The sequence below is a fragment of the Schistocerca cancellata genome, chromosome 1, assembly GCF_023864275.1.
Source record: "Schistocerca cancellata isolate TAMUIC-IGC-003103 chromosome 1, iqSchCanc2.1, whole genome shotgun sequence".
Lineage (NCBI taxonomy): Eukaryota > Metazoa > Arthropoda > Insecta > Orthoptera > Acrididae > Schistocerca > Schistocerca cancellata.
In genome coordinates, this window is record NC_064626.1 from 1,087,784,268 (window position 1) to 1,087,795,200 (window position 10,933).

The following is a 10,933-nucleotide window of genomic DNA, read 5'->3' on the forward strand; positions in this document are numbered from 1 at the left end:
AGCGCGGTTCCGGACTGAAGCCCCTGGAACCGCTCGGCCACAATGGCCGACGTCACTCCAAAATCTCCAACATGGAGAACATGAGGAAGTTGCATGCTTAGTGTTTAACGTTCCATCGACGAAGAAGCCATTAGGGGTGGAGTACAGACTCGGACTGTACAAGAATATGAAATGAAACTGCCCAAGCAAGTATTCACTTTCGTGAAGACGCGGGTACCCGAAATCTGGACAACTAGTGTGGTGGCAGTCAGGTTGGAGGATTCTTGTTCGGATGCGTAGAGTGAAAGAAATTTTTAGCGGCGCTCCGGATAGGGTGGAAAAAGTGGTCATCTATAGTTCAGTATCATCGGGTTATTCTTATGTCCTAGGCTGGGTATCGATTCTGATCAGTGTCTCATGAAGTGCCCTATTTGTCACATGAGTGTAATCACATTTTTTCCCAGCGGTCCTACTCCAAAGTATGTTGACGGCGCCAGGCTGCTGTCTATCCCTTCTATGCATTTCTATAGCCGTCTATAGCTCGGCAAATAACACAAACACACACACACACACACACACACACACAGCATCTTAGACAACATGACACTAATACACTCTGTTCTGAGTAAGCAAGGTAAAATGAGTTCAATGATACTTACAGACTGAGTTCCTTTTATTCCATCTTTAAGACTTGGATGCTGGTGTATATGCAGTCTGATTAAAATTACTTAATAATTGACACTTTACGCATTAGAGCTGTCTTTCTCTAATCAGGACACTCTGTATAGCGACCGACCTGTTCACCGTTGACAAAATGCCACAAGAAATGGTCAGTTCATTTCCAGTTTCTTGTCTGCCCTTCTTTCTTCATGTGGACAGATCGCTAATTGTGGGTGTGGCCTCTGTATGTAGCATTTCATCACACACGATAACCACACCAAATACAACACACACACACACACACACACACACACACACACACACACATACACACAAAACAACGGTAACGTAATACACACGCTTCGTACACCGTACTAGCCAAGTCACATGTTCGGTTACTATCATCACAGAGATCAGACTACAGTAGATTAACTCCATACGACATTTCATGGGCCAGAAGGCAGCTTATCATCGTTGCAACTAGTCCTACAGAAGCACAAATATAATAGCACCTGGTGCGGTGTTGCAGTAGCGCAGTGGTTAACTTCCCATGCTGCTGTGCAAAAGAGCATGAGTTCGATGCAGTTAACACAAGTTTCTTTTATTTTTAAACCTTTGTCAAATGTGCTCTGAATATTATTATTTTCATTTAAATGGCTTAGATGTACTTCTTTAATCTTTTGTCACACCATTTTCATCATCGTATTGACTTTTTATTTGCTCTTTTTTTTTCTTCCTGTCGTTTTTCTTTCGTTTGAAATCAGCTTGTGTCGCCTTTAACCTGTGACTGAGAGCCAACCAGGATTGCTCATCGGTTGGTACTGTGTCAGCTCGTGTACGGTATCAGACTGCAGATGGTATCAGGTAACCAATGAAAACGAGAAGTTACATTTCGCTTTCCGTGCTGAAACTGAAATTTTTCTGTCTTCAGTTTGCTTGCATAGGTCAGCTTTAATAGCCGTAAACTAAGGGAGAGTGATTAATAATCCTGGCGCAGGTTGCTGACCGCCGTTTTCTCGGCTACATTGAAAATAACGAGGTTGTGGTTGGATTAGGACACGACAGTAAGTTCACGACTACAAAACGCGTCGTCTGCCGCACTTGAGCCATTAGGCACTTAAAATCAGCTGTAGACAGAGCCTCTCGCATTCCCGCCAAATCTGACGGCAACCGCTTCCAAAAGCGTACCGGACTGCACGGACAGCTCTTCGGCCCTCCGTGTCGCCTTCAACTGAATGTCAGCCGTCGCAGGTTCGAATCCTGCCTCGGGCATGGATGTGTGTGATGTCCTTAGGTTTAAGTAGTTCTAAGTCTAGGGGACTGATGACCTCCCACAGTGCTCAGAGCCATTTGAACCATTTGAATGTCAGCCAATGTAGCAACACTGTAGCGGCGACTGACAGACGTCAACTGTCATGATATTTTGATCAGGCTACAGATAAGAATCGTACACAAATTTGCCTTGTTGTTAGGATTTTACAGTTTTCGTTCAACTTGCGGTATTGTCGATCCAGTTATGCGGTTAATTTTGGTTCCGGTGCGCTTCCAGGCACGTGGGCGGAATGTCCAGCTTTTTGCGGTATGCGAGCCGCGTGCGGTTTCGGGCGGCCGCCGCTCTGCAGGCGCCAGCCAGCCCGGCGAGGCGCGCCGCGATTTATGACGTCACAGGCTGTGCCGGCAAAACAGCGGTCGGCGCTCCGGGCGGTGGCAGCGTGACTTACGCACTGCCGCGTGCCCGGCACGGCGTAAACCACGGCAGCGGCGTCTGGCACAGCCTGCACTCCTGCCGTGCCTTCACCAGCGCTGAATTTTCTGCCAGAAGCTATCGTCTGAAATGGAGACTATTCTTTGCTCGTAGGCGCTGCTCTAGCGTTCGGGTTTGGAGTTGGTCACTGTTTGTTACTAGCTCTGAAAGGTATAGTTTAGGGAGGCAGACAATCACTTTCATTTAAAAAGAAGTGCTTGTTGTTTATTGTTTTGTTAATAACAACAGTAAATATGTAACAGAAATAATAATTTGTTAAAATCAGTGCTTAGTATAATGTTGTAACATAAGAAAAAACGACGCACCACCAACGACTGTTCTAAATGTGACGGAAATCGGTAGCTGTGATGTACATGCAGAGGTAAACAAATGTGTACAATTTCAGAAAATTCGGATGATTTATTTAAGAGAAGGAGCTTCAGAAATTGAGCAAGTGAGTAACAAATGGTCTGCCCCGATAGTTGAGTGGCCAGCGCGGTGGTCTGTCACGACAAGGAGCTCAGGTGCTATCCCTGGCGGGTCGGAGATTTTCTGTGCTCAGGGACTGGGTGTTGTGTTGTCCTCATTATCATTTGACCATCATCAGTTGAAGGCAACGGGAAACCACCACTGGAATCGCTTCCCTAGACGCTCATGTGGTGGACCTCTATGACGATGCTTCCCCCCCTCTGGCCCTTATGCAACTAGTTATTCCGTTTGGAATTGATTGACAGAGTTGTTGGATGTTGTAATCTTACCCTCCCATATATCACCATTAAATTTCTCTTAGTCTATTATTATTTTCAAAAGCTTGGAGAGGCGATAGATAGACAAAAGAAAACCTTTTTACTTCATTTTCTCTTCTTGTTGGCTCCATGCCTTGCGTCGATGGGTATCTTCTTGCAGCTAAAATTCTGATTTAACGTTGTGGGTTCCTGATGACTAAATAAGTGATGAAGATATGCCTGTATATTTTTTGAAATTTATTCTTTGTCATATTATCAAATATCATACTGTTTTCACAAATTCCACCTAGTATTCCAAATTACATTATAAGTGGCAATCATATAAATACGTCTATCTCCATCAGAGGCATGCCCACTACTCCTTACATTCTGCGGTACTCACAATATTCCAAAGAGTTTACAAACTTTCTTGACATAAGAAATATGACACCAAGATATTTATAAATGATTTCAGAAATAAATTTAATAATCATATTTAGATTCTCCAATTTATAATATGAATTTTAAGTATTCTTCTAAAAGAAGAATAATTTTTCACTGTAAATATAGAGCGTAACAAATTAATTGTTTTATATATTTTAGTGTGACATATAATACATCGTATACAAAATCAAATGAAGTTCATTGAGTTAAACAGCTGACATAATGTTCACTTACACAAGAATCGATAGTATACATTGTATCGGTTATTTCTATAAAAAAAAAGGTAATGTTAGATGAGGGTGTCCTATTACAATGTCGTCCTGTTCCGTTCGACTGAAGCGCTAGATCGTCAGAATCGCAAACTGGTCATATGGCCCTGCCCATAATGCTGCAAACGTTCTCAACTGGGAAGAGATCTGGTGACCCTACTGGCCACGGTAGAGTTTGGAAAGGGCGAACGGAAGCAGTGGAAACTCTCGCCGTGTGCAGGCGGACATTATCTTGTTGAATGTAAGCCCAGGGCCGACTGCCATGAAAGGCAACAAAACGGGATACACGACATCGTCGACGTACCGCTGTGCTGTGAGGGACACCCAAAAAGGGACCTGCTATGAAACGAAATGCCCCCCCCCTCAGTTTTTTCTGAAAGACATTATTTACAATTACCTGAGTTAAGTGTTGTTTGTTGGGTGTAATTACTATACTTACACGTATAATGAGCGAAAAGAACTAGCTTTGCATCTTCATGAATATAGAGTGGCAAGTCATAAATATATATTAAGAAGATTAAGGGGCCCAAGATTGACGTAGACGTCGAACTGTATGGCAGGTGACAAGTAGGTTGATGTCTCACCGCTCTCCAAGCGTCTCCATATACCTCTTCATTGGTCATCGGCACTCAGGTCGGAGCAGTTCAAAGAGATTACAAGCGAAAGATCGGTCTGGTAACGCTCCAAACAGAGATGAGATTCCAGTCTGATTGTCGCCCGACGTACGGCTCGACAACCAGCAGTGATGGCCTGGATTGCCATTTCTTTTCATACCAGGACTCCTTAGGCTGGCCCGCATCTCGTGGTCGTGCGGTAGCGTTCTCGCTTCCCACGCCCGGGTTCCCGGGTTCGATTCCCGGCGGGGTCAGGGATTTTCTCTGCCTCGTGATGGCTGGGTGTTGTGTGCTGTCCTTAGGTTAGTTAGGTTTAAGTAGTTCTAAGTTCTAGGGGACTTATGACCACAGCAGTTGAGTCCCATAGTGCTCAGAGCCATTTTCCTTAGGCTGTCATCCACGGCAGCGTTTCAGCACAGCGTAATATTGACGATATTGTATGCCCCGTTTTGTTGCCCTTCATGGCATGCCATCCTGGGCTTACATTTCATCCAGATAATGCCCGCCCGCATATGCGGAGCGTTTCTACTGCTTTTCTTTGTCCTTGCCGAACCTTACCTTGGCCGGAGCGGCCGCCGGATATTTCCCCAATTGAGAACGTTTGGAGAATTACGGGCTCGCCCTTCAAACCAGCTCGGAATTTTGAAGATCTAAAGCGCAAATTGGACAGTATTTGGCACGATATCCCTCAAGTGAACATCCAACAACTCTATAAGTCAATCCCAAACCGAATAACTGCTTGCACAAGCGCTAGACATAGACCAATGCGTTACAGTTGAATAAGTCATCCATTTTTTTCAAAACTTAAACATTTGTTTGTCTGTACATGAACGTCACATTTACCCATCTCCGGCTCGTTCGGAATTCTGTCGTGCTGAATCTTTTTTTCTTTTTCTTTTTTTGTCTCGGAATGTAGATAAAGGAAAAGCATTTACCTTTTTTATGCAGCTGATTTACAATATATAAAACTACACAATATAAAATCGTATTGTACAATGTCGTATAATATTTCACTTATCACTACGACTGGGAACACAGGTCTGCAAACTATAGCTGCGCGCGCATGTGAATGGTGGGCAATGCAGTTTCATTCCGTCATTTCCACTTGTCTTATTTTCAAATTTTTTTACCTTCTTCTGTCTTGTCTTACTTGACAATTTTGGTTTGCGATTCTGACTGTGGGCACACGAACTCTCTCATATTTTTTGTTGGCAGCAGTTATGGTTACCAGTGAATGTGCGGTTTTTCCTGGTTGGAATGACTTTTGCAGCTGGTAAGGCCACAATCACATCCAGGTGGTCAGGTCGTCGGGCAAGCAAGTGGAAAGTTTCTGTGGTGAACCAAGCCTGTAGTACCCTTGCGTTTTCGAGGTTCTTACTTTTCATGCTACTTAGCTGGCTGAAAGTTGGTTGAGAATTTCGGAGAATAATACATGTAACAAAAAAAATTGTCTATGAAGTTAAATGGACGGACATGTTACGTATTTATAGTTACTATCAGTGATGGAAGAACGTACATCTGCTGAGTGTTATTCGAATTACGTAATTGTTTAGCTGAGATGCTTTTTGAACCAGATGATCCTACACCCGAAATCGATCTTCTCTCATAAAATATACCGTTACAGCTGTGTACTGCAAAATGCTTTTAGCTCTTTTTAATGTTCTTTGAAGGATGGGGAAATGTCATGACTCACACAGACACCCTCCCTTTCACCCCTCCTTGGATCATGTCTGATCGAACGTCAAGGATTCGGAAGACAAAGACTTGACGAGTGCCTAAAATTAAACACAGATGTTACCGGGAACAATCTTATAATTTTCATTCATTCATAGTGAAATGTGTCACTGTAGGACCTGCAAGTAATGGAACATGTTTTTGCGGTAGGTACATTTTATTAATGGTTCAAATGGCTCTGAGCACTATGGGACTTAACTTCTGAGGTCATCAGACCCCTAGAACTTAGAACTACTTAAACCTACCTAACCTAAGGACATCACAAACATCCATGCCCTAGGCAGGATTCGAGCCTGCGACCGTAGCGGACGCGCGGTTCCAGACTGTAGCGCCTAGGACAGCTCGGCCACCCCGGCCGGCTACATTTTATTACAAAGAGTAATTACGGATTACTGTCGGATTTCAAATTATGTTTTCTTTGGCGTAATAGACGAGGACGAACTGAAACGTAATGCCCACGATTTTTCTATGTGATAACTTTTGAAGCTTTCTAAACAAAACAAACGTTGTTAACATTCTATACCACCGTTCTTCAACTCTACATATTTGTGGCCCGTTGCCACTACAGGGCTTCTTATTGGAGCTAGTTTCGAATTCCAAGAGTTTCTCCACACACAGAGCACCCTTTGTTTCAGCGTGGCAATATCAGACCATACATGAGCGCTTCGACATGTACAAAAATCCAACTTCTCGGGTTCACAGTCATAGATCATCCTCCATAAAGTCCCAGGTTGGGCCCATAGGATTGTCATCTGTTTCCAAAACTTAAAGAACACCTTTGAGGACTTCTCTTTGATAGCTACGAAGTGGTACAAGCGGAGGTGAGGTTGTGAATCCGTCAACAAACTTTCTGCAGTCATAGTGTCAACAAACTGGTCTCTCGTTCGGAGATATGTGGTCGTCTCCATTGTGATTACGTTGAAAAATAAATACGTAGTCATGAAGAATAAAGATGAAGAATCTTTTATTTAAAAACTTTTAAGAGTTTTCACATAAAAAAATTCTGAAGCATTACCTTCAAGCACGCCTTCGCAAATACCTCAGCCTACCAACACTTCAATAGCCAAATTTTAATGCGTTTACTCTAATTTCAGATGAATTCGATGCAAGCCAAATTAGGATAGACCACAGCAGTGTTCAAAACCGAAGGCAGAATGCCAGAAACCACGCAATGAACGCCGTCAGATGATGCCCATGCGTATTCAGCGTCTCAGCAGAAGCAGCCACTTCCGTGGCCTGGCACATTGACCTGCCGGACCTGCCTTCAAGGAAGTTTCTATGAGTTGATCAACTACCACTGTCATCAGCCTCTGTTCCAGGCATAACCGCCTGAGACACAAATGCGGCCTCAACCGTAAAGTAATCCCCGAACAGCTACATTTTAAATCCGCAGACCAGCACACCGTCGTAATGATAGATCCAGTCTATGCTAGTTAGCACCATATCAATGACGGTGCTATCTCCGCTGTCACTGTGCTTCGATCCTCTGTCCACTGCCTGGGCATCCGGCCGCTCGGGCAGCTCAGTACTCAGCCGTTCTCTCAGCACCAGCCGACCCCACCTCTGACGGTACCAACGGAGGACTTCCTCACCCTGCGCCACTGGGGACGAGACGCAGCCTGACATATTCACAGCGCCAGCAGTCTTCACTGGGTCGCGCACTCTGCTGGTGGTAATGCAAGACTTCTAAGTGCAGCCACAAAGGTGGAGCACGATACGATCAGTATGATCAACGATCAGCGTGATCACCTGCAAGACTGGGCTGGAGGTACAGCGAGGGACGCCTTGACAGTATGTGCTCACTTTTGACACTAGCGACACCAAAGTCTAATGATTGTAAACGAGGAGCGATCAAGGTTTTCTTGTATCTAGGAGTGGCTGTATCTGTTGTACCTGCAACCACCTTTGGTAGACAATCACTGTCCACAACTACCCGTCCTGCACATCCCACTATACAATAGCCGGCAAACCGTAGTCTCATTACAAACTTCCAGCTAGTGTTGAAAGCACTGAATTACTCGTTCAGCGATTGAATTGAAATTTCGGATAACGTTAACAATGTTTGTGGAGAATAACCGGCTGACTAAAGTGCCACTGCTTCTGTTTTGAGCCTTATCCTGTTTTCGAAACGGTTGTTGATGATGATGATGATGTTTGGTTTGTGGGGCGCTGAACTATGCGGTTATCAGCGCCCGTACAAAGTCCCAATCTTTACACAGTCCAATCTCGCAACGTTCACGACTGATGATGAAATGATGCGGACAACACAAACACCCAAACACCCGGGCAGAGAAAATCCCCAAGCCGGCCGGGGATCGAACCCGGGACCCCGTGAACCATAAGCAGCAACGCTAGCCACTAGACCACAAGCTGCGGACGTTTTGAAAACGGGCCCCATTCTCTGCTAAGTACCGTGTACTTAACTGCTTTTGACGTCACAACTGCGCCTTATCCTGCACATTCGGTTCGTTTGTTTATACGCTGCATCCAGTACTGATTTGGAACAGTGTAGAAAGCAACTTGTAACAGCAAACAGCTAGACTGGTATGCGTGGACCTGTATGTGAGTCTTATTCACATCTGAGTCTCCTTCAGGTTTCCAACGCAAGTACGTGGGAGACATCGAGTAGCCTCTACTAAGTGTGAGTAATTAATTTTTTTATTTTATTTGCTGCCATTTATAGCTGTACAGACACCTGGTGATTAACACAGGATGTGTTTTTACAACATTACATTGTACATTTACCTAGCGTAGAAACTCTTTGATTTCTTGGCATTGTAACGAATTTATGCTTGCAATTACTCTAAATACTTGAGAATGTAGCGCTAATTAGGAACCAGAAATACTTAAAATTAACAATTTATTTACTAAGAAGATAGGAACGTAGGAAAAAGCTGTGACTTACGCTGTCCAGGACGGAGTACCACAGAAAGACATCGAGCCTCCCGCTCAAAGGCAGTCAGTTTACACTACCAATCGCTACCCCATGGTGAGGCCCTCGATGTACTTTTGCCTCTAGCCCTCAGATGGCGTGATCGTGCATCTAGGCTAGATTACATTTCAGCATGTACTGAATAACTCCTTGAGCACCATTATCAGGTTGACTGGAAAGTAAATTATGATATCTGTTTGATTAGAATTCTGATATTTTTTGTCTCTCCAGAGGTTGATGCATTAAAGTCCACAGAGATTATGTAATTTACATTTATGGCACTGTCTCCTCCTCAGGGAGCATAAAGCTCAATGGCCGCCCACCTTGTGTCAGATCTCTTAGTACTGTCAATAATGACTTCTCGATAGTCAGGAGCATCAACAGGTCCACAGAATCCGTCTCTACAGTCATTGCCTGTTGTCGAATCACATTAGAGGTTTTACAACTTGTTTGCGATACGCTATTGTGGTGTCACCGCCAGACACCACACTTGCTAGGTGGTAGCTTTAAATCGGCCGCGGTCCATTAGTACATGTCGGACCCGCGTGTCGCCACTGTCAGTAATTGCAGACCGAGCGCCACCACACGGCAGGTCTTGAGAGACGTACTAGCACTCGCCCCAGTTGTACGGACGACTTGCTAGCGACTACACTGTCGAAGCCTTTCTCTCATTAGCCGAGAGGTAGTTAGAATAGCCTTCAGCTAAGTCCATGGCTACGACATAGCAAGGCGCCATTAACCATTTCTAGAGAGAGTCTCACTTGTATCATCCAGAATGCTGTATACAAATGATGGATTAAAGTTAAGTATTCCAGCAGCTACGTACTTTTCTTTATAGCATTCATTACGTATCCTGTTTCAGACCTAACGCCAGCCGGCGTGTGTAAACGCGTGCCTTTCGGTTACCCGTCACTGTGGACTGGCTGTCTTGTCAGTCCACTACAACTATTATTTTCAACACACGCTAACCCGAATACTATTTTAAAAACATCGCACAGATTAAAATCACGATTATTCCTTACGCACTAAATTCACCAAACAAACCAAAACTGAATTGGAAAGCAAAATTAGATTAGAAAATGTAGTCGTTGGTCTTAAAGGAACTTAAAAGTTAGAAACGAATGAGAACTGAGTGTGCCATATCAATGCTAGAAACTGCGTGACAAAACGTAGCGATAAAGGTAATACAGAAAGAATATTAGATGAACATGGTAGAAGTTTCATACCATCAAACTAAGATAATTTTCTTTGGACCCAAATTTGTCACAGTATGTAACACAGGAACTATTACCACTAATCAACAGAAGTGGCAGAAGCGCAGTACAGGTCTCTCCTGACGTCTCAGAGGAGAAACCCTATGCGGAACCAGAGAGGAATGCAGTACTGTGTGTCTTGGTGCACGTAGGACATACAAATTTCGCCATTAAAATTTAAACCAAAATAGACTATGTAGCACATATATATAGGACGAACGTGAAAGTAACATGTGATACTTACCTGAAAATCTTAATACAAAAGTCCTGCTTTTTAACCCAAATGTGATTATTCATTTAGTAATATTTAACTAGAAGTCAAATAGAGTTTATTTTGTTCATTGCCTTACAATCGGGAATAACAAGATGAGCTCTTATATTAGAAAGAATCCGTTAAATTATAAAAAAAATCTGTTTGAGTGATCATCTACAGGAAGAGACTTTTAGTTTATATACATCAAATATTTCACGTTGTCCATAACTGAATACTTTATGTCCAGAGTTTCCACAATATCCTTTCCTGCAAGATGTACAGGAGAACATCAATGGTGGTTGGAAGGTAGGCGGTGACTAAATGGA